This window comes from Vidua macroura, chromosome 4, assembly GCF_024509145.1.
Source record: "Vidua macroura isolate BioBank_ID:100142 chromosome 4, ASM2450914v1, whole genome shotgun sequence".
NCBI lineage: Eukaryota > Metazoa > Chordata > Aves > Passeriformes > Viduidae > Vidua > Vidua macroura.
This window is the reverse complement of record NC_071574.1, coordinates 18,734,555-18,759,923: the sequence shown is the minus strand read 5'-3', so window position 1 is coordinate 18,759,923 and position 25,369 is coordinate 18,734,555. Positions and strand designations below refer to the sequence as shown.

General features: G+C 44.3%; 1 protein-coding gene across 2 annotated transcripts in view; it reads right to left on the bottom strand.

The window, feature by feature from the left end:
- The window catches only part of ADGRL3 (adhesion G protein-coupled receptor L3), a 487,040-nt gene that overhangs the window by 381,366 nt on the left and 80,305 nt on the right, over positions 1-25,369 (bottom strand). For both annotated transcript variants that reach the window (XM_053975251.1, XM_053975252.1), the window contains exon 2: positions 17,971-18,038. The gene's annotated coding sequence lies outside the window, so the exon portion shown is untranslated. The remainder of the gene's footprint in view (positions 1-17,970; positions 18,039-25,369) is intronic.

Sequence of the window (25,369 nt, the reverse complement as noted above, 5' to 3'; positions counted from 1 at the left end):
TTTTAATATAATGCCTGGTTGAGTGGATTTGATGTCTGGAGTTTTGTTTTCCCTCAGAAGCGATGTTCCAGGCAAGTCTCAAGGCACAGGCAGTGTTGATTGCCTCGTGCCAGAGTGTGTGCAGCTGGAAGATGCTGGTGATTGCTGCTGCTTCATAGCTCCTGCTGCTCTGCCTGTGCAGAGCCAGTGGCAGGGGATGGGTGAGCACTCCTCGTCCTCTCTAGGGCAGGTTACTGCAGCCCATGCCAAAGGCTGCTGATGCTGCCCTGAAGAGAAGATGGAAGGCTTTCCCACAGTCGTTTCTGCAGCTCTGTTGGGCTTCTTCACTCCTGCCCAAGACAACATCCGCATGGGCATAATGGTTTTTCGCATGCAAAGAGCCGCCAGTGTAGAGCAGAGCACTGTGCACCTCAAAATCTGCATGTGCTGTAAGTGGTCTACTCATTTTCCAAGTGAAAAGCATGCAGCTGCAGCCCTGACTTCTGCACAGCCTCCATGCCTCAGCAGTGAGCATCCACACAGCATCTGCCTGGCTGCTCAGTTACCATCTCTGCAAGCTTGAACCCATCTGCAGGGGTAGATGTGGAAACAGAAATCCCAGGCTGCCCATCTACCCAAGTAGGGCAACAGCAACATTCTTCCACTGAAAACACCAAGCACCCACTCACTGGAAAAAACAGGTAGCTAAAAGAGATTTTTCTGCCATGAAAGCACCTGTTGTACCGTGCTCTGCTGAATTATGTATGTAAGCATAGACCTTCCAAGCCCAGCAATGCTGCCCTTGCCATCTCTTGTGGCTCTGCAGTTTGCGTAACTATTCCAGAAGCACCTTTTTGTATGCTCCCCAGCAGAATTAATTAATGTTTGCACAGTACTTTGAAGATGAAAGTACTAAGTGACTGCTAAATATCAGGCCAGATTCTCAGCTGGTTTAAAAAATAGCATTTGCAGTGCAGCATCTGGGCCAACAACCACCCTGGCTCATTAGAGAGACTCTGTAGCACATGTGGAGGAAAAAAAATAATTGAAAAAAAAGAAAAATAAAGTAGAAAAAGAAGAATATATGCAGAAACACAGCACTGAAGTGATAACCTTCATGCCTTTCACAGAGTCCCTTTTTCTGCAGGAGAAGAGTACAAATCTGCAGAGCCATGACACTGTTCTCCTTCAAACCTCCTTAAAACTCACCTCTACTGAGATGCCTACAAATCATTCAGCACTGATTAGCCAGTTGATGTACTGTGACTTCTGCACATTACACTCACCATAACCATCCTGCTCTTAATGTTGGCCCACCCCATCTGTTTACTCAACCTGCTGCTTCTTTCCTATCCTCTGCCTTGAGCATTTGCAGGTTTTTCTTTCTTTTATTTGGCGTCAGGCCTAGCCAAAGGATACACTGACACTGACAAAATGTCTTCCCAGTCTTTTGCAGGCTCCATGTAATAAGGACATGCAAAAGTCATTCTCAAAGGATTAGCCTCAATAGGTTTAGACCCACTTACTCAGTGTGTTCCTGTATAAAATGGTAGATCATGGAAAGCAACTCATGACATTTAAGTCACACACAAGTAATACATAAGCATCTGTGTGTTTTTACAAAAGGCATTGTATTGCTGCAGTTCAAAGGCTAAACTTCCTGCTTATGCTATGTTATTATTTTTTTTTTTTAATAGCAGAGATTGCTCTTAAAATTGTAGATATGTGGTCCAAGAAAAAAAAAGAAAGAGAGTAAAGGAGGCACCTGCAGACTGCACTCATCTCATGTCAGGACACCATGACTGATGGGAGAAGCACTTCCATCAGCTGGACATGTACAGGATGAAGCACTAGCAATGAGTAATTTCTGAGCATGAGGTATCAGAGTGAGTCATCTCATCAATCACAAAGGGACCTATACTGCGTGACTTGGACCTGGTCAAACCTCTCATCATAACCATGTGATTTGGGGGCCAAATTCAGGCTCACTTCAAAAAACATAACTCCATTTATTTCAGTGGGAAGTCACGCACACAAAGGGTGTAGATACTCCTTCCATGGCCTCAGTAGACCTTATATTTTTGACTCGTTCACTAAATCAGTCACATGCACCATTCACAGAGATACAAGAGGAGAACTCTCAAGGTTTTTCCCACATACAACAGCAAGACTCACTCAAATGCCTAAAAGAACACTTAACTTTTAGGTATTTAAATTAAAATATTACTCCATGCTGTGAGATTCCAGTGAGTGCTACAGATCCCAAGGTCACTACCTTTGTAAGTATGTTGGGATTTTTTTTTAAAAAGGTAAATCCAACGAAAAAACTGGGGCCAGCAGCCGCAAGCTTTTCTTCTGTACCCCCTTGGTGCAGCAGTACTGATCAAAACATGAGAGGAGAAGATGCACCTACCCACCCAAAAACAGGGAGGCTGCCCATATACACACTTTGCCAGTAGCAGAGACTCAAAGATGCATCCATGTGAGTTAACTTCCAACCCTTGTGCCTTGGGCAAAGCTGGATATTATTCCATCTGGTTGCAGATCTTTCTTACCCAAGTCTGTTTCATGCTTCTGCTGTCCAAATGAAGCCTCTCTCCATTGAGAAACATCCCTTCTTGCCTCTTCAGCATGACTTAGGCTGAGGCCCTGCACTCATAGCCCTAATCTCCAGAGAGCTGGGATGAGATTTTCAAAAGCACATAGTGTTGACCTACCTCTGCTCCAAATCAGTCTGATCATATTAGGTTAACTATATTTAAGTTTGGCCATGTATATTTTGTAATAATAAACTTACCCCAAAGAAGTGCTGCTGCTTTAATACAAGATTACGAGACCTACAACTATATTTATGCATCTCAATAACAAATCAGATTTTCCAGTTTCAGGTCTGTGGAATTATTTTGGAGCATGTTGAATATTTAGCACTGGCAGAACAGAGGTCAATGCAATTATGTCCCCTCTAAATTGAGTGCTAAAGAAGCATTGCACTGGAGACCTTAAGGCTCAAAACTCCAAAACTAATGCTTAAAATTTATAAAGATCTCAAGCCAGCTGGACTATACTTTTTTTTCAGCATACATGAGTGGCTCTGCACAATAAAGACCTAAATACCAATACAGGACTTTATCTTTCACCTCCTCCTTTTTTTTTTTTTTTTTTTTTTTCCCGAAGAATTGCCAGGCAGTGACTGTTTCTAAATGGTACAAGAAGTGACTGTCAGCTGTCACCAGCATTTTTCCAACACACAAACACTGGAGAGCCACTTCTCAACTTAGTCCATATGGCACCTTCAGAAAGACCAGAGTAATAGTTCAAGAGTTTTGGCCACAAAGCTCATACAGAGTAGGCCTAAATGCACTCTTACAGATGAGTTGGTTTTGGGGTTTTTTAAAATTAGTATGTTGGATCATCTTCTGCTGCATTTTCTCTTTTGATATATATATATATATATTGGTATATATATATATATATATATATATATATATATATTTTAACTGAATCCATAATTGGTCTATCTAAATGATTGACAGCAAAGGTGAAGGAATAGTCTGTTAGTCTTGACTGCTAGAGTAATGAATAGAGAAACTGACATGTTAAATTTCTTCACCTCCAACTGGAATTATAAATTATAGACTTCTTTTAGATTATCATAATACCAAGTTCATCTTAAAAATAGAAATGATTCCTTGAGGGTGTATTTATAGTGAAAAAATACATATCTAATGCTGTACTTAGCATATCTTCATATTTTAATAAAATTGGATTGATTGCTCCAATTTTGTTCATATTTTTGGAAATTAAAAAGCAGAATCAGATCGTCTTACATTTTTTACAAGATCCATCGTTTTGCTCCTGCAGGACATTCTAAAATTTTCAAAAGCTCTCTGTAACTTAATATATCCTTATGCTCTCCCTACAGCTGCTTGGCACATTGCATTTTCCTAGTTCGGCCAAGGGCCACTTTATCTGAGTCTGTACAAACTTTGCAGGGAGTAGAACTGGGATCTGAAGAAGTTTGTGGAAAATAAAGTTTCTACCTCATAAAACCCCCTTAATTCAGCCTTCATCTCTAAGCAAACAACTTCTGGGAAACAAATCATTGTGTCCAAATGAATCAGTTTGTGTGAAAGCAAACACAGCCCATCAATAAAAGCAAAGCAATAAACCACGGGGAAATGTCTCCAAGCCAGACACAGCACATGTAGACAGACTCTCCAGTGTACTTTGCATGAGAGGGAGGGGAGAGAGCTTTTTAAACTTCTGTCTAAATTAGACTTAAGTTCAAATCATGCTGGTGCAAAATCTCAATGCCTAGCTCCTAATGCCTTAACTGTCTGTGGAATGCAGAGAAGACAAACCTGATCTGAATTGTGGAATGTCATGAGGAGGGGGTTTCTGGGGAGGGGGTAGATGCAGTCACCCAGGCCCCAAGTCCTGTCCTCCACCCCAAAGGAGGCCCAGGCAATAAAACTCTCGATCTGCCCCAGATTCTTGACAGCATCTGTGGCAGAGCTAAAGTCACATCAGAGCAGGGGCAAAGGGAGACACCTTGGCCACAGTTCTTTCTGTTCACCTGAGTTTTCTATACCATTAATGTACACAGTCCTGTTGGCAGTGCTGCTTCTTACTGACATTTCTTTCTTCCACAGGAAAAAATCAGCCTCAAGTCATCTGCATGATGAATTCCCCTTCAGCTCTCGTAAGTGCTGCCTGCCTTCAATTACACTGGTGTGCCTTGAACTTATAAAATATTTTCAATTTGCAGAACAGTTTTGACATGGGGAGAGAGGAAGGGACAGCAAAGAACAGTACGCTTCAAATAAAATTTGGCACCATTCAGGATCTCTTCCACCTCAGGAAAAAAATCCTCTAAGAACACAAATAAATGTAACTTATTAAGTTAGCAAGGTATCTTCTCCTAATAGTGCAATTAGCTTTCATAGGAGATAGGCCCATGTACTGTCTTGAGAATAGACTCTCAGGCATATATAACCACGTAATATCAGGCACACTTCTCTCAAATTAAGGGAAGCATTTGTCATTTCCAGTGCTGACACTGAAAAAGCAGTGTCGTAAATGCTTTATTAGCATAGACTCCCAAGGAATCTACTGAGCAGTGCCTTTCAAGAAACAAAGCCCAGCACTGACTTCTGCAATTCCCTTTTCACTGTCTGAAAGAAAAGCACTGCTGGGGAGCATCCTTTGCACAGAAGGAGGCAGCAAGGCCCACAACATTGCAATGAGCTTGTTAACAAGTCATGGCTATGACATCTGAATGACTTTGAGACTTTATCTCTTGTAACCACATAAGGAGCCTATGCAGCAGTCCTATCCCATCCTGAACTCCCACAGACATCCCGAGCTCATCCCCTTGCTCTACTGCTGTGCTCAGTACAACATGCACACACACACCTGTGCATCACCTACTACTCTGCACATTAGGCAAAAGCAACTTTGTTTTACTTCAATTATTGCAGACTTGGTAAATTGTAGCCCTTATCCATCAATAGGATAGCCTTCATTAGTCTGTTCCCCATCATTTAATGTGACTATAAGCCATCACCAAACAGATGACACTGACTATTTTAATAATATCCTGTATTCACCAAATGGAGAAGAAAAGGTATTATTTTGGTAACTGTTCCATGTTTGCCACCAGATACATGACAGAAATGTGTCCAGGAAATGCTTACTTGCCCAGTATCACCCACGGACAGGTAAGTGCAGACACTCTTCAGATGCAAGGAAGCCACTAGAAAAAAACTGCACTGAGAGCAAAGCCACCACATGGACTGAAAAAAAAGAAAAAGCTAATAAATTCTGCCACACCATATCCAAGCATGCAGTGTAATGCTCTACTGCACGCTTACAATTAGTATGAAGGTGTTTTGTTGGTATCAGCACAGGCTCAAAATGCCTGATTCTTCCTGAAATGAACAGGGCTAATGCCTTTATTAATGTTCAGCTCTTTATTAAAAAGATCAGCTGGGCAGGGGGCTCGACGCAGAGCTCGCCCCCGCGGTTGTAGCTTTCCCAGGCAGCCGGAAGGAAGGCAGCGTGCAGAGTTGGTCACTGGAGTCCCGAGCAGCAGCTGTCCTTTCTCCTTTCCTTGTGGCACACCAGTGGCCCGAGGATGAGGAGGCGTGGTGTGCAGAGTCTGTTGCTGAAGTCCAGAACAACAGCTGTCCCCGCTCCTTCCATGGTGGCAGCACCAGGGCTCTCTGTCTCTATCTCCCAGCTTCTCAGAGCCTAATATAGTCTGTTCTTTCTTAGGTGATGGCGATGGTTAAAAGCCAGTCAGGGGATGTGTTTCCCTCTTCCTCAGCTAGGGCATTTGTCTAGACTCCTCTATTGTGTTCAGTTTTTGATTTATATTCATTTTTATCTCCTAAAAATACTCCCATGATCCTAAGGGGTTTTTATTTGCATGTTAGTCCCAGAATGGCAGCGTGGAGGGGTGGGAAGCCAGGTAGTTTAGGGAAAACAAACAGGGCAATTAGCTAATTAGCATTTCAATATCGGTACTTAGCTAGAGTTAGTAGTTTTCTTTTAGTGTTGCCATGGGAACTAGGAAAGCCCTGCCCGCGTCTCTGGGGAACACCTGGAAACTGTTCATAACAAATCCCTCCTCTACTTCTTTGATCGGGCTTAAGCCCGCATCAACTTACAGTCTTTGGCTTTTTAGGGCTAACTTCTTTTGGCATTTGTATGCTTTTACTCAGGCCTGAGGGTAATTCTAGTGTTCTTTAGAAACCAAGTTTTTTTTAGGTAACTCCTTTGGCTAAAGGACACTTAGTCTTATTAAACAATTACCAAGTACTTAAACCTTTTCTATGGTACTTTAACTCAGAAACAGTTATTAACACCTTACTGTATATCAGCCTCTAGCAAGTCTTCTTTAAAGTTAATTTTAAGTCCTCTGGTTTCTTAATTACTGTCCATGCACAAGAGGAGGCGGGTGACACTGTTGGGTCTGGTCTGGCGTCTGGGGGTGGCACTGGTCCTTTAACTCTGGTGACGTGGGTCCAGCCTTTTTCTTGGGTCCGTACCGCAGTGTGTGTGGTGAGTAGTACCTGGAAAGGTCCTTCGAATTTGGGGGTTAATGGAGTGGTAGTGTACCAGGACTTCATCAACACCCAATCCCCAGGACTGATGTGGGCATTGGCGTCCAGAGGGGAAGTTTGGGAGAGATACCCCTTCTTTCGGAGGCCTTCTAGGGATTTTCCTATGACCTCTAAATATTTCTGAGTTGCTGCCTCCCCTTCCAGATAATCTGCTGTACTGAAAGGGGTGATTAAAAAAAAAGGGAGTCCAAACATTATTTCATAGAGAGAGACCCCTGTGTCAGACCAAGGTCTGGTTCTGATGCGCAAGAGAGCGAGAGGTAAACACCTGAGCCAATTCATCTTTGTTTCTTCAATTAATTTAGTTAACACATTTTTAAGAGTTCTATTCATCCTTTCCACCCTTCTAGAGCTTTGAGGATGCCATGGGGTGTGCAACCTCCACCTTATCCCCAGGGCTTTTGTTACTTGATGTAAAGTTTGAGCGACAAAATGTGGACCTTGGTCCAAGTCAATGTTATTGACTAGCCCATATCGTGGTATGATGTTTTCTAAGATTATTCTTGCAACTTCCTGCAGTTTCCTTTTTGGTTGGGAAAGCCTCCACCCAGTGAGTGAGGTGATCTACGATCACTAGTATATGTTTGTACTTTAATTTTCCCTTGCAGGATCAAATTTTGGGCTTCTTTTATCAGGATTGCTGCTGCTGCTGTGATTACTTTCCCACTTAAATACATTCTTAGGGCTTCTTTGAGCAACTCATTGATGTTCTTTGCTTGCCAGTCATCTATCTTTTCTGGTTTTTGCCTAATATCGGGTCAGGATTTGGTGGCAAACTAGACCTTTAAGAGGACTTGACCCTCTGGGCTATCTGGGTCTATATTTGAATATAACTGGAAATTTCGTTTTAGTTGGTTAAGCCAAATTGCCGGGGTCTCATCCTTCTCCTGAGTACCATCAAAGGCCAATTTTGTGTTGCTTCCCCTAGGGATACTCTTTGATCCCTCTTATCATGAGGGACCTATAGTCTCTCATGTTTTGCCTACCTTCTTGTTGGCTGGGACGCCAGCTGGGGTCCACCAAGGGCATCCCCTGGTTCCCTGGGGGCCCCAATCCACCCTTTCTTTCCCATATCTTCACCCCTAGTGCTCAGATCATCTGGACCTTTCTCAGAAAGAACAGAATACTTAGAATAGCTCAGGTCTCCCCAGGTACAAATACTCAGCCCTAGAAACTGGTCCAACTGCCTAGATATTCCAACGGGGTCTTCCACTAAATTTCTTAGCTCTTTCCCAAATCCCCAGACTTCAGAAGCTGCCAAAGGTGCATCCACAAACCTAACTCCCCCAGCTGCTCTACCCATAGGAACCCCTCTAAGGGGAAAGAGCCCCCCCACCCTTGGTGCTTTGGATCGGGTGCTACAATACGGCCCTTTTTCTAAGGCACCAAGCAGGGAAATAGTAGTGGAGAGAGACACTGGAGGCCAGGGGGCATGCCAGGTGATGAACCAACCCTGGGCAAAGGTGGCCTCAGCTCCCAAGTGGGAGGAGGCAAGGAAACTCCAGCTGGAGAAGGGGAAGAGGGAGTTGGGGAGATGGTTGAAGAAACTAAGGGAAGGGACGATGAAACAGAGGTGGGAAAACGGGGGAAAGGAATCAGGGACTTAATAGGAGGGGCTGAAGGACCAATTGGGGAAACTGTTGGGGAAGTAACAGGAGCAGAAGGGGACAGGCAATCGAGGGGGTCCCATTCCTTTATTTTTCTAGTCTCCCCCTCTCTATTCCCTTTGTCTTCCTCTCTATTTCTTTGTAACTTGCATATTCTCACAGTCTCATTATTTATCGAATTCTCCAGCCAGCAAGCTGCATGAGATAGTTGTTCTATATCAAGGCCCTCTCTTCTGATTACACATCCACTGATCTTGGGTTCCATACCATGGCCACTCTCCCCGTAATTCTAACTTCGGCCATACTTCCTATACTGTAAAGTATCATCTTACTCTTGTCTAGATCCTTCATGATCTCCCGAGAATCCCATTAGTCTAACAGTTGCCCCAAGGGGCTGTTAGGGGGAATTCTCTTTGCTTTGGAAGGATTTGCTCTTTTACTATAACCTCTTCCCATTTTCAGGCCTCAAAAACAAAAAACTTAAATAATATATACCTTAAATGGTGCTTCTATCTAAAATGGAATATACTGACAGGCAGCTAAAGCTCATCTGGCCCCTCCCAACTTCGTATTTTGAATCACTTGACTAGACTTAATCTCTTTTAACTAAATCCCCACTCTTGGTCCTACCCTCTTGGCATTTTACATTGTCTCTTGGCCAGGACAATCACTAGTCACAATCTCGTCTATTGTCTTCTGTTCTTTTTCTCTTTGGCCTAAGTTTTGAAATTCTTGATGGACTTTCTAGGCTTGTACCCCCGCTAAGTCCTGCCCAAACTCTTACTTGGCCTTTTGCCTAACCTTCTTACTAGGCTTGGGAAGCTTCGTCTCCCTGCCGAGGTAAGGTCGAATGTCCTGCCGAGCCTTACATTCGAACTCCGGCCAAGCCCCCTTGCCTGACTCTCCTACTAGCCTTGGGAAGCTTGGTCTCCCTGCCGAGGTAAGGTCGAACGTCCTGCCGAGCCTTACACTCGAACTCCGGCCAAGCCCCCTTGCCTGACTCTCCTACTAGGCTTGGGAAGCTTGGTCTCCCTGCCGAGGTAAGGTCGAACGTCCTGCCGAGCCTTACACTCGAACTCCGGCCAAGCCCCCTTGCCTGACCCTACTAGGCTTGGGAAGCTTGGTCTCCCTGCCGAGGTAAGGTCGAACGTCCTGCCGAGCCTTACACTCGAACTCCGGCCAAGCTCCCTTGCCTGATTCTCCTACTAGCCTTGGGAAGCTTGGTCTCCCTGCCGAGGTAAGGTCGAACGTCCTGCCGAGCCTTACACTCGAACTCTGGCCAAGCCCCCTTGCCTAACTCTCCTACTAGCCTTGGGAAGCTTGGTCTCCCTGCCGAGGTAAGGTCGAACGTCCTGCCGAGCCTTACACTCGAACTCCGGCCAAGCCCCCTTGCCTGACTCTCCTACTAGGCTTGGGAAGCTTGGTCTCCCTGCCGAGGTAAGGTCGAACGTCCTGCCGAGCCTTACACTAGAACTCCGGCCAAGCCCCCTTGCCTGACCCTACTAGGCTTGGGAAGCTTGGTCTCCCTGCTGAGGTAAGGTCGAATGTCCTGCCGAGCCTTACACTCGAACTCCGGCCAAGCCCCCTTGCCTGACTCTTCTACTAGGCTTGGGAAGCTTGGTCTCCCTGCCGAGGTAAGGTCGAACGTCCTGCTGAGCCTTACACTCGAACTCCGGCCAAGCCCCCTTGCCTGACTCTCCTACTAGGCTTGGGAAGCTTGGTCTCCCTGCCGAGGTAAGGTCGAACGTCCTGCCGAGCCTTACACTAGAACTCCGGCCAAGCCCCCTTGCCTGACCCTACTAGGCTTGGGAAGCTTGGTCTCCCTGCCGAGGTAAGGTCGAACGTCCTGCCGAGCCTTACACTCGAACTCCGGCCAAGCCCCCTTGCCTGACTCTCCTACTAGCCTTGGGAAGCTTGGTCTCCCTGCCGAGGTAAGGTCGAACGTCCTGCCGAGCCTTACACTCGAACTCCGGCCAAGCCCCCTTGCCTGACTCTCCTACTAGCCTTGGGAAGCTTGGTCTCCCTGCCGAGGTAAGGTCGAATGTCCTGCCGAGCCTTACACTCGAACTCCGGCCAAGCCCCCTTGCCTGACTCTCCTACTAGCCTTGGGAAGCTTGGTCTCCCTGCCGAGGTAAGGTCGAACGTCCTGCCGAGCCTTACACTCGAACTCCGGCCAAGCCCCCTTGCCTGACCCTACTAGGCTTGGGAAGCTTGGTCTCCCTGCCGAGGTAAGGTCGAACGTCCTGCCGAGCCTTACACTCGAACTCTGGCCAAGCCCCCTTGCCTGACTCTCCTACTAGGCTTGGGAAGCTTGGTCTCCCTGCCGAGGTAAGGTTGAACGTCCTGCCGAGCCTTACACTCGAACTCCGGCCAAGCCCCCTTGCCTGACTCTCCTACTAGGCTTGGGAAGCTTGGTCTCCCTGCCGAGGTAAGGTCGAACGTCCTGCCGAGCCTTACACTCGAACTCCGGCCAAGCCCCCTTGCCTGACTCTCCTACTAGGCTTGGGAAGCTTGGTCTCCCTGCCGAGGTAAGGTCGAACGTCCTGCCGAGCCTTACACTCGAACTCCGGCCAAGCCCCCTTGCCTGACCCTACTAGGCTTGGGAAGCTTGGTTTCCCTGCCGAGGTAAGGTCGAACGTCCTGCCGAGCCTTACACTCGAACTCCGGCCAAACCCCCTTGCCTGACCCTACTAGGCTTAGCTTGCTTGCCTTCCTGCCTTTCTGCTTACTCGGGTTAGTGCCTGCTCTGACGGGGACATCCTGCCCTGCCTTCCAGGGACATTCCCCTATCTGCTCTGACGGGGACCTCCATCCATGCCTGCCATGGACATCCTACCTGCCCTGTTATCCTGTCCTGCCTGCTGGGGTCATGCCCTCTGCCTGGCGGGACTTGCTGCTCCTGCTTGCTAGGACATCCCGCCCTACATGCCCTGTTATCCTGTCCTGCCTGGCGGGGACATGCCCTCTGCCCGGTGGGGACATGACGCTCCTGCCTGCTTGGACATCCCACCTGCCCTGTTGTCCTGTCCTGCCTGGCGGGGACATGCCTTTTGCCTGTCAGGGACATGCTTTGTCTGCCAGGTACATGCCCTCTACCTGCCAGGTACATGCCACTCCTGCCTGCTAGGACACCCCGCCCTACCTGCCAGGGACATCCCACCTGCCGTCCTATGCCATCCTGCCGGCGCCGGGGACATGTCCTCTGGGACCTCCACATCCCACCTGCCCTGCTGGGGATATTCCCCTTGCCCTGATTGCCAGGGACTTACTTTGCCCATAGGTCACCTCCACACGCTCGGAGGAGGGCCTGCTTTACTTCTAAGGAGACGCCTCAGTCGCTCCTCTATTCCATTCGCTTCCCCCGGTTCCCGGCCGGCCCCTTCGCAGGAGTCCGGAAACGCGGTACTAGCGGGTCCCTCTCGCTTCGGGGGTTGGAGCTGCTGGCCCCCGTCTCACTCACTCACTCATTCGCTCATCTCCCGGTTTTTCTTACCCATCCGATGCTCCTCTGCGTTGCTCGTCTCACGCGGATCCTAGGGTCCGAAGGTAGCCAGCAACTCCCGAGGGTCCCTCGAAGCAGGTGGTCGAGCTGTCCAGCTGTCTGGGGGTCCTCTTCGGGCGTGGCTATCCCGGACGAGCCCCCAAATTGAAAATGAACAGGGCTAATGCCTTTATTAATGTTCAGCTCTTTATTAAAAAGATCAGCTGGGCAGGGGGCTCGACGCAGAGCTCGCCCCCGCGGTTGTAGCTTTCCCAGGCAGCCGGAAGGAAGGCAGCGTGCAGAGTTGGTCACTGGAGTCCCGAGCAGCAGCTGTCCTTTCTCCTTTCCTTGTGGCACACCAGTGGCCCGAGGATGAGGAGGCGTGGTGTGCAGAGTCTGTTGCTGAAGTCCAGAACAACAGCTGTCCCCGCTCCTTCCATGGTGGCAGCACCAGGGCTCTCTGTCTCTATCTCCCAGCTTCTCAGAGCCTAATATAGTCTGTTCTTTCTTAGGTGATGGCGATGGTTAAAAGCCAGTCAGGGGATGTGTTTCCCTCTTCCTCAGCTAGGGCATTTGTCTAGACTCCTCTATTGTGTTCAGTTTTTGATTTATATTCATTTTTATCTCCTAAAAATACTCCCATGATCCTAAGGGGTTTTTATTTGCATGTTAGTCCCAGAATGGCAGCGTGGAGGGGTGGGAAGCCAGGTAGTTTAGGGAAAATAAACAGGGCAATTAGCTAATTAGCATTTCAATATCGGTACTTAGCTAGAGTTAGTAGTTTTCTTTTAGTGTTGCCATGGGAACTAGGAAAGCCCTGCCCGCGTCTCTGGGGAACACCTGGAAACTGTTCATAACACTTCCCACTCCACAAATGCTACGCAGTGACAAAATCTGCTCTAATAGCTGGATGGCAGCACTTATGTTTCCCATTGGCCATTTCTGTAACCCAAAGAGAAGCAGCAGTTCCAGAGCACGATTTGCATTGTAGATGGGCAAAATCACCTTCTGAGGTTGTTCGTGTTCGTCAACCAACCAGGACAAGGCTCTTCATGCAGTTATCCTGGCAAAGATTCATCTTCACCCAGCTGGAACCCATCGGTGATTCCCCTGGGCTAGGCTCCAGGTGGGGGACAGGAGGACAGCAGTAACAGCACTCAGTGCTGCACAGTTTCCAGCTTCTCTTCAGCCTCCACTATTTAATATCTGGAACATCTAATATTAATTGCACTTAACAGCAAACTGTAAAATAAATGTGAGGAATGCACAAATAAACTCTGGCACAAATAAACTCTGGCACACCCTGCTCTTCACTTGGTTTCAGCTTTACCATGCAAAGTTTGAAACATCTGTTTCAAACATACTACAACCAAGCTTTGCAAAATCCATCAACCTGCAAGCCTTGGTAACAAAACCAGTCCAAGAGATGTAAGTGGCAATCTGAGAAGATACTCCCCAGGAATTAGATTTTGTAAACAAACATTTCAGTTAATTGCTTTCTTGTTCTCAGCACAATGAAGGCCCCATTTAGCCAAAGCATTTGTCTACAGAGCTTAGTTTCTTCCAGCTAATGAACGTTGATCTTGTCATAGCTTCATCAACAGGAAATGCTAATGGAGAGAAATGCTTAATATCATTTCAAGTGTTTAAGTTACAACTGCAGCTATTAAGGCAAATCCATTTTACCTGTTCCTCCTCAGGCTCCCCAGTGAGACAGATTTAAAAGTTTCCATGGGCTGAAGTGATTCATAATGGCTACACAGATGAAATAAAAAGCTTTTCACCATTAATTAAAGCCAGCGTTTTCCAAACCCAAGCTGGTCATTTTGCAGGCACAACACATAATTAGCAAGGCTCATTTTATTTCGTTGCCTTCACAAATTAGTTCACTTCTTAAAAAGCAAGGTGGCTGCCTCCAGCAGCAGGGATAACCATGCCAACCAGACCGAAAAATAAATCTTTTTCATCCACTTGTAGTCCATGGCAGAAAAATCCAACAGGTCCCCTAGTTTTCACTCCCGTTAGTGGTTCTATGCAGGAATCAGTGTTGCTCCCTGTGGCATCCCCAACAGGAGACTCTGAGGTGCAACCATTTAAGACAATCACGTCCAGTCCTGTGAATGTAGTTCTTGGCAACAAGAGACGCTTCCTCTATTTCAACTTTTCAACTGCTCAGTCCAAGTACAGGACCTGCAATAGCCAGAGCAGTGAGGAAGAGAAGGATGCTTCCTGCTCCTCTACCTGTAGAGGAACTGCACTGGGTCCCGCCCCAGAGACATCCAAGGCATCTTCATGGAGAGTGCTTTGGAGACATCACAGTAATAAAAGCAGGGGATGATGATGTGTAAGAGATGCTGGACTCATTCGCTCACACAGAGAACGTTCTCAGACACCACCTGCCTTTTAAAGCATGACTGTTTCTTTCTTTGCGTGGCTCAGGCTGCCCCTCAACCTCTTTGAGGAGCAAATTCTCCACAGCAGAGGCTTCTGGGGGATGCACCTGCCAAGATCCCAGTTTTGAATAAGGCACCCAAAATAGTGGTTGGAGCCCCTGGTACCCAGACAGAGCACGCTGCTGGAAGCTATTGTTGAAAATAGTAAAGTTATTCTCATGCAGATTTTAAAAGGCCACTATTTATGCACATAAATCCTGAAGGGCATTAGCAGTATCACTGACACACGCTGACAGCCAGCCCAGCTTTGGGAAGGGAATAAGCAGCAGCGACTGCCTGAATAATTGATGTGTTTTTACTCTGCCCCATGGCCCAGTTATTACATTGCTCAGTCTCTTCAACTGCCTGTGGTTTCTAAATTAATTAGAAATCTTAATGTCGTGGCCAACCAGTTAAAAAAAAAAAAAAAAAAGAATCAGAGAACAAAAGAAGAGAGCGCTTCCCATGCCCTTGAGCCTTAGGATTTCTTCCTTCGGTCTGGCCACACAGGAAGTAAAAGCACAGTCTCAATTTCTGCAGCTTTGGACCCCACTCACTGATGCTAACAGCAGCACAGCACTAAATCCACTCCATCTGCAAAAAGCCCCCACTGCATGGGGGTGAACATCCCCATCAAAGTCACTGCCTCTGTAAGATGGAGCAAAGCCTTTCCTAGGGGCTGACTCATGCGCAGGGCAGCTACTGTGTCTTCTGCAATGAAATACATTTGACACATGCCTAACCCAGCCATTGCAACCAAGCGCCATGCAGCACCAAATAAAAAGACACCACTGCAGTCTGGAGGAATAAAAGAGTTCATGGCTGTTCTGCTCACACAGCTGACAGAACTAAATGACTCTCTGGGATCCTGTTCAAGGGATGAAAAAAAACTGTGTGACTACCTGACCTCACAAAAGACGAGATCAAATACAACAATGTGAGTCGCCATTTTTTTGCTGCATATATACCCTTACCTACTTACAATATTGCTTATGTGAAACTTTAAAACAACACCTATAGCTTTCAAGAAACCCAGTGGGAATAATTCCCATGTTTGAGCCACATTGCAATAGCGCAGGTAGTTGTGTTTCAAGGCCTCAGAAAGCACGTAGCCATGATGAATGTGGGCATGTTTTTAATCTCTTACTTGCAAAAAGAAATACTGCTTTTTTCAAAAATCCCTTTACAATTGTCCCAAAAACATAAGTAAGTATAAATGACTGAACTTGTAGAGGTAATTTTAAATTGCACGGTTAACTTAGACTAATATTTCATCTTCTTATAAAAGAGCAGTGAAATACCAATGAGACTCAACAGTATGGTACAGTCTTCCTCTTTGCTAGTACATCATGGCATACTGTAATCTGCACCACCTTTCCATTATTCCTCTTGGAAAACTCATTATTTTAAAGAAAACCGATTTTTCAGCTTTTCTTTTTGACCTGGATAAACAGACTTATACTCAAGAGCATTGAACTGTCTGACTCCCAGTAAAGTTATCCTACATTTCCCATAAATGTCAAATGCCCAAACAGGACAGTCGCACAGGAGAGAAATGGTCTGGTGATGGTGACAGAAAGCACTACAGAGTTTTAAATGACACCATAAATCCAAATGGAAGTATCCAACAAAATGAATGCCATTTGTTAGCACATGGAAGGTAGTTCTAAACAATTTGACCCCAAATACAGGACAATGTGGTTCTCCAAAAGTTTAATGCACTTTGACCAAGCATTATTTGCTCCAAGAGCTTCTTCTTCTGTCTGCTCTTCTTCCTCTGCTGTCATAATTTTGCACTCAATTGATGCATGCAGAGACCACCACAAGAAAAACACACAAGGTTACACACAAGTTGCAAATTTAGGCCCTTGAAGTGTTTTTCAACATCCTTCTTGAGACAACACTTCCATTTGTAGGGTGAGAAGATGGACTTTCAGAAAATGGTAATGCTGATATATGGAGAACGCAGAATTGTTCCACCCTATGCTTTGTCTGTGCTTGTCATCTTGGCTTCATACTAAAATGCATGTGCTAATTATCAGCATTGTGGCACTGCAGATGTAGTGAACACAAGATGTCACTCACATGCATTTTTAAAACCCAAGCAATGAAATTAAGTGTCTCGTAAGAACATGTCACATGTTCATACAGGAAGTTCCCTGACCCCAGCAACATCTGCTGTATCCCTCTCTTTATATCCATGTTTTTAAGTCTCACTAGGCTTGCTCTACTATACTCAGATTTAGACCTTCACATTATATATTTATTTTGTCCTTCATAATGATATCTACTGACACATTTTCTTATTTTAAAGTCATTATATTAATTACAACAAAAAACTTACTGAAAGGCTCAGCTCATGTAGATTCCTCAGCTTAACCCCAGTAAGAACCAGTAAGAATCAGTAAGAATCATGTCCAACACAGACTTTAAGGCAGAGGTGAGTTCCTGGTCCCTCTTCTGGATCACTGTACAGCTGAAGGGATGTACCAGCTGAACCACGACCACCACTCTTCAACATGGCCATGCCTGCCTTGTCCAACTTTTCCTCCAAGGAGGAAAGACTGCAAAACCACTCGAGGCCCTGTAGGGGTGCTGACCTCTCAGCCTTGGAAAGAAGGTAGAAGAAAATACAGGAGATGGCAGCAGTACAGAGCAGCACAGCTCTGCTCACTGCTTTTTGGAGCTTACTCTTTCAAGATGCAGCCCCTGGCAAAGTGTCTCATGAAAGTTTGATGAACAGCATTTTGTTTAACACCAGCAACTGAGCCACAGCCCTGCCAAGCTGTGTTGCACCAACAAAATGTCATGACCCAGGAGGATCAAGAAACTTGATTGCAAGAGGCAGGCTTGCAGGCAGCAGAGGAACTCACACCTCTGGAGCAGGGTGCACCACCTCACAAGCTACTCAGTCACTGAAACATGAGGAGGCTGCTGTAACGCTGATGATCACTGATCCTCCTCCGACACTCGCCCAGCAGGCTGCAAGGCTCCACCAGGCAGTCTTGCAAACACAGCCAAGTCTGTAGCCCTTTTCCCATTGGCACATATAAACCTTGATACCTTTTCCCCCCTCTTTTACCCTTTTCACTTCTATTGGTATTGAAAATATTCACAGTATGCTCTTCCCTACCATTTGCTTCAGCATCTTCATGCTCTGCTGCTTTTGTTCCCCTGCTCCCTTTATGTAAAGGAATATTCTCATGAAACAACTGCGCCTGCATAACTGAAAATATACAAAACCCATATGCAGAAACAGTGGTGGAGGCTCATGCAACAGGATCTGGTCTAAATATTTTAGCACAGCAAACAAATGAGGCTCAACCGTATGGTCCAGTAATTACCTTTTCTTGTTCTTCAGGTGCGAGAAATCCACACGTTATTTTTTTGCAGAGCACTGTATTCAACATTTCTGGAAACAAAGAGAAAAATAAAACCATTTTAAAACGTTTATACTGGCCTCTGAGGACATATCAGGCACTCATGAACTTTCTGCTATGCATTTACCAGAGGACAGAACAATGAACAACTGATTTTGGTCAACCGAACTGATTTTTGAAAAGTAAGAATTCTTAATGTCTATGAAGAAGATCTCTGCATGGGAAAACAGTAGTAAACCATACAAAACAATGGTCAGAGGAAAAATCAGTTGACAATATCACTGCCAATAATTAAAAAAACCTTAGAGATTCAAGTAGATCTCAAACACGGATGCAGGTGTTTAAGTATCTCTTCCTACAATGTGATCTGGAGAAACTATTGTTAAACCAGACAATTTATCAGAGGTTTTTAGAGGTCACTGCACCAGAATAAAAAACATTTAGTTTGAAAGAAGTTAAATTATGATTGCAAGGATAGTAATTCCTTTTCCTTGGCAGCTACAACTTAATATTTCTCTGTCCCTTTACATCCTCAGTATTTTCTTCTAATTACAGTGTTAGATGCTAAATATAACATTAATTGACAAAACAATGAAGTGGATGGATCCAGGTCAGCCTCCTGGAAGTGTTGGATTTATTAGGATTAATTACACATGAAAAATTGTTCCTCACAGTTGGGATTGTAACAAATGAAACTTCAGTGAGAATCAGTCTTGTTAGAGTCAAGCTGGATGGCACAGGACTCCAGGACCCCATCCCAACCCAGTGAAACAATTAGACAATATAATTAAAAACCCATGCAAGGGAAATAGCAATGAGTCCTGCCTGAATTTTGCTTCCAACATCAACTAGCTCATTTTCTGCAACCTGTAGGGGAGAACACAGGTCATGTTATTTGAAAGAAGTGTATTGAAATGAAAAAACTTTAAAGGCTGATTAAAAAAGGATCCAGTGTAAAATTGGGGCCAGTTGTTCCAGTTACAGCAGTGAGTCCCCAAGCCTTTCCCACCCAGGGTTCTAGCACAGCTTTCACTCTGATGCCATGGTTCCGCAGCCTGGACCACCCTACACTGTCAAAAATTTCAGACCAAAACAAACGGTCCTGAGGCTCCAGTTTCACATCTGAGCGAATCCAGAACAGTCTTACTTTAATTTTCAATGACAGAAAAAGGAAGTTGCACCCCAGCTCTAAGCACTCCTCAGCAGGTCCTACCCTGCGAGCATGAGAAGAACGAGGCCAAAGCATTGGTCCCTAACGCATAATTCATCTTATTTATGTACTGAAGGAACAATTGCTTGCATTCAGTAACCTTGGAAGTCAGACAAGTAAATTAAAACTTAAAACAAGGCTTGAGAGTCCAGCATGCATGCTGCTTTTTGAGTGATTTCTCTATAATAGGCAAGTATGGATGCTCTGGAAGAAAAAGAGACCTATTCCAGCTTGACTGTCAGCAAAATTGCCTCTGTAAGCAATAAACAGGCTTTGGATCATCTAGGAAATTTACAGGCAAACTCGGGATAAGGCCAGTTATTATTCCTCACTGTACAAATGAAAAAGTCTCTAGATGTACAGACTATACCCATTTTCAGCCTTGGATTTTGACCAAATATATACAGTTTCAGTAGTGTAGAGCAGACCAGGCAACATCTCATAAGGACATCGATATACTTTATTTCCAGGAACAATGCCATTTGTTTAGACTACTCTGCTTGTGCTTTATAGCAAAACCTTTACCTGGTTCCAAGAGGCTTTTGGAGAATAATTTTCAGTTGATGGCAGCAGTACAGAGCAGACAAATTTGCCTGGTTTGAAGAAGTTAATGTTTGTTACCCCATTGCCTTGCAATGGCTTTTAAAATAAAATTAAAATAAGATCTTTGTTTCATTTATGATACCCCACATCTTACTTCTGCTTGAAGCATAAAGGACTAGAGATAGCACAACATACTGTGGGGTTTATGGCTCTCCTGTGTCATTTTGGGATTCAGCACATGTTCTTCTCCCAGCTCACCTTTATTTTATCATAATGTGAGTGTACTGACTGGTAAATTGTTCTTGCCTTCCCTTCCCAAATGTCAAATGTGTAACCTTGAGTTGGCCTCTGCCACATGCATATTTCTATGCAGATTTCAAATGCAGATTGGGGAATTCTTGTTCATACAGGGATTCCTGCAAGAGCAAAGATCTTGCAAAATACTTTTTAGAGAGCTGACACTCACTGGCAGTGGTGCACTGCAGGAACTACAGGGATTTAGTATTAGCCCTAAAACAGAGAATAAACACACTAAAGAAAGAGGCATTGCTTTACCTCTGACTCCTACTAATACTCAGAGCAGTGGAGCTCCTGCCCTTTATGCAAGGGAACCTTGTTTTGATCCTCTTTTACTGCTTTCCACATCACTTGACTAACCTGATTGCCGTCAAACCTACAGTGCTTCTCAGAAATTATTTGCTGCTTCTTCCCCAGTTCTCCCCTGGTCATACTCTGCCTGGACAATTTGCAAAGTGGTCTCTCTCAGGCTGCTAAGGAGAGGGGAAATCACCTCTCTCCCTTGCTTCATCCCTCATTTCCCTGGATCTCTACCTGCCAAGTTTACTGCTGAATGAATAATGGAGATACTTCAACATAGCCCACTTTTACTAACTTGATGCTGGTGTTGATATTTCTAAATCCTCTGCTATGGTGAATAATGCATCCAGCCAAAGAGGACAAGGCCACATTGCTCTGCATCACAAGATACCCCAAGAAGGGTAATTAATCTGCAAACTTGCATGCTGCTGCACCTCCATCCCAAACCAGAAGCTGCTAATAAGGAGAGCAATGATAAACACTTTATTTTGGCAACAGCAAAGGCTAGGAGGAGAATCCATCAAGATGGGTCACACTCAAGGATCTGTCTTCACTGTAAAAAGCCAAGCAGCCCAATTTCTGTGGTAAATGCTCACAACAGAAAAGAATATGAAGTTTTAAGCTAGGAGGAACATGAAGTTTTCAGTAGGAGGCTTCTGAAAAAGCCTTGTTTGGTAAAACATATCAAGCACCTCACTTCTTGCTCTACAGAAGCAGAGGAGTGAGCACGCAAGGTCAGCATCATGCTTTTGGGGATGAAAACCCGCATGGAGCAGCACTGTCCTGCTCCCGGACATCTCTGCATCAGCCCAAGGAAACCCAATCAGCAACTTTCACCCACAGTGACTTAATTAACAGGCACCCTACAGATTTCTCCAAATCCTCCACACTGACACCCTCCATTACCAAGCTCTTTTGATGAAAGTGATTAAAGCTAACAATTATAATTTCTTCTAGAGATGCCCCTAGAGGCTTTAGTGAGGCTCAGACTTCATTGTTCACAGAACACAATGCAAAGAAATCTCTCTCCTGAAGAGCTCATCCTCCACAAAGTCAAGGCAATCAAGGAATAGCAGGAAGAAAGGCAAGGAGTCAAAAAATTTTTGCTCAAGGTCAAAAAGCAGGCTCCTGACAAAGCTAGAAAAAAACCCACCTCCTCTGGAGTACTCATGAGACCATGCTGACTCTCCAGTACTAAGCTGATCAACTAATACTCTTTATTTATCAAGCGTCAAGAGCAGGTGAAGTAGTTCAGTGTTACTTGCTGTTCTGGTTTTGATCATGCCTTTTTGCGATGGCTCCCCAAGCAAAGCTAACCATGACAGTGAAAGGGTTATCTCCCCTTCACATTCCAAAGAAATGCTTCCCATACTTTTTCATACATATTACTGCCAAATCAATCCCCCTCAATTTTTAAATTCTTCCATCAATGCTCTCAACAAAGAATGATTGCTCAAGCACCCTTCTCAACCTTGTACTTCCAATTTTTTAAAGAATGGTCAATCTCAATATGCATAATTATAATTGCAAATTGATAATTTAATCTTGCACGCTTCTGTTTTAATGGGATTATGTACCGTCAAATCTCTATAGTAACATTTAAAGTAAAAACATCCTACGTCATTCATGTGTGGTTTAGATATTTAAAACATTAATAGAAACCTGTGATATTACAAAAGGCTAGATTTCTAACTACCTGGCTCAGTTATGACATCATAAATCTGATTTAATCTTCACTGATTACTAAAAAAATCTTTCCGATGCAGTATAAATGTGATTTGATAGAATTTCTTGACATACAATTCATCAGGAAGAGAGTGGCTCTGTTGTGCTTTGTACAGGGACAGAACAAAGCACAAGTGTGCAAAGTGAGCTTTTAATCTTTGCAAACTTCAGTGCATAAAATATTAAAAGCAATGCTAAACTAATCTCTGGCAAGAAGTGCAGGCAATTCACTACAACTCGTATTACAAATGCCTTTGGTTTACCATTTAAAAAACATTAGAATCTACCATTACATTTGGGTATCATAGTGCTGTACATTAACCTCTGTAATTTTCCAACATGGTATATTGCAGTAACACAAATTAGGCTATCTGGCAAAAAAAGCTTAAAAAGACACATTATTTAAAAAGAGCAGACAGGAAAGCTCCTTGCTCCTTCCTGCCAAAGACAGCAGGAGAAAGTCCAGTCCTCTTTTCCTCAAAGCAAATAGTAAAATCCCATTAATTTCCCCTGGAACCGACAGATCTGCAGCATCTGGGAAAGGATTCAGTCTAAATACATTGCAGACATAACAGATGAATGATTTGGGGGAAAGGGGTTGCCTGCTCTCTTTTAACACTTCTGTGTAACAGGAATGGAGCAGGTCATTTTTGTAAGCTTGAAAATGCTTTGTGAGCTTTCAGCAGGATTTTCCCTTCAGCGATTTTTGCCTTCTGTCTCCATTTTCTTCCTGTTCATAGACTTAACAGCTTTAAAATCTGTTGAGTGTACAAGATGCTTAAAGCCTACACTTGATATTTACTGTTGTAGGATGCACATGGATGAAATATTGTTCTCCTACGATTAACAGGAAAACATTTACATTTCTCATGTTTTGGAACAATTATGTCTTCTTCTCTAAAGAAACAGACCGGAAGCTAAATTTTCACTTTCACATAATATGGAAATTTTCGTAGCAAGGTATCTATTTCAGGTACTGAAAAATAATCATACTAAAATGCTCCTTGTGTTTGCAAATTAGTCTAATTTCCATTATGAAATTCATCCACTCAGTGATATGTCTAATAACTAAACAAGAAAGATTTTATTTGGCTTTGTAACCGTTTTCAAAGATTCTTTTTTTTTCTTGGTGGGATAAGAGACTTTTAAAAATATGAAAAACACCACGAAAGAAGAAGGAGAACACAGCCCAACACCAAGACAGCAACACTCACCCAGGGCGTGTTGGAGTCCTGCTTCTTCTGTGCAGGATGCAGAACACACACTCAAACCTTGCTGCTTCCCCTACGAGGCCACTGACTTGCTGCTCTCCTTCCTATAGAACTACTTGGCTCCTTTCCCTCACTACCCACTTTTAACATATATGAAGCTCCATCCAAACCCAAATGCTTCTGTTAAATATATTGAGTTTGAGGAGAGAAAGGTCAGCTTCATTTTGTCTCAGCTGGCTCAAACTCCCAGCTGTCAGGACCAATGGGTGCTGGGGTTAAGCGAGACTTTTTGAGCTTGTCTTTGAAGCAGAGAGCAGCCATTATTTCAAGCTGGTATCCCTGAGATATTTTTTTCCAAGCAATATACTGGTTCCAAGTGGTTTTTGAAGCAAGCAACCAGGCAGCTATGTGAAACCCAGGATCTGGTATTGGAAGATCCAGAGAGCTCCCTGCAACAGCAAGGTATTTAATGAGAGAGGCTAAACCTAATCCTGGTTATACGTGCCACAGCTGGATTTCTTCAAGTAGGGGCTATTACACTGGCACACTGCTGACCAAAATCTTCTGTTTCATGTAAACTCTCTGCAAAGACTTAGGAGATAAAACTGATTAATCCTAATTAAAATGAAAATCAAGGAATGACACAGTCTGTTGAATCTACTTGATGAATCAAAAGCTTCCCTCATTTCTATGTTAATTGTCTTTTTACAAATGTGCAGCCCACTCATACGCACAGAATAATGTTTTCATATTTTTCTTCACTTGGAACATTGCAGGACAGATGTTAAAAAGCAACCAGAGCCCTTCTGCATTATCAGGCCCCTGCAGAAGTGCCTAGCTGGGTGCTGACTCCTTTCTCAGACTTCTCATTGCTTTAATTAAAAAAAAAAACAAAACAATCCCAGCCTGCAGCAGTGTAGCAGCCCAGACACTGAAGGTACAAAAGGACTGGCACCAGGTAGGACACAGCGCTTTCCAGGATGCTGAAGGTGTTCGAGATGCCCCATTAGCATTGAGCAGGGAGTAAGTTAAATTCAACCAACACAAACACACAAAATCCCTGCTCTGCATTTGCATGAGTCTGATAACACTTCCATGAAATGTCACCACTCGAGTTTTTATCAAAAACCTACTTGCACATAACACCGTATCACAGAGAGGACATTTGGGAAAGCAATCAACCTGCAAAGACGTTCTTGAAGTACGGAAATGCAGAACAGACCCTTTCAAGGACAGTTCAACTTAGGACGGCAGTGATTTAAAGAGGAATGAACCAGCACACTGCTAACACCAGCCAATTAAGAGGTGGAATGCATAGAAAGGTCTCTATAGATATGTATGTAACACATTAAAGAGATCCACATTCCCTTTGTATCCAGTCAAAATCGCATCTTGCCTATACTTGTAGGGGGGCAAAACTAACCTAAGTGGTAAAGGCACACTGGACAAAATCCAGAATCTGCTGCATTACTTGCTTAGACACCATTTATTGTGGTTACATTTTATTATACAGTAGTAAAAAATTACAAGGCAACATCCTGTGTTATTTCCCGCTGGGATAAATGATACAGATGTACTATTAAACCTCAAAACCAGCACCAGTCTGCCAGGCTACATTCCATTTGTGTCTTTATAATGTGTCAATAGGCTGACATTTATGCCTTCTGATGGTAAAGCGAATTATGTTATAGACATTTAAATATGCCATAAAATGCCTAGCACTGCACAAACTTTTAACTCTTCCAATCTTTACCAAAACAACAGACACAAATCTAAAATCTCACCAGACACCAGCATCTAAACTTAGAACACACTGGTTTCCTTTTTTTCCATGCTAAATTGATTTTTGTATTGCTGTCAGCCCCAGCTGACACTGGGAAGGCACTCATGAAGGTCTGCCACAATTTGCAGCTCAAGGGCATCGTAAACCATGGAAATGCACCAGAAAGGGATGGTCCTATCGGGATCTCAATGCAGGTCACACACTTTATGTGAACTAAGCCATGATCTAAGCACAGTCAGTGGTGCTGAGGGTTTGAGGGACATCAAGCTCAATAATTCTGATTTTAAATGAACT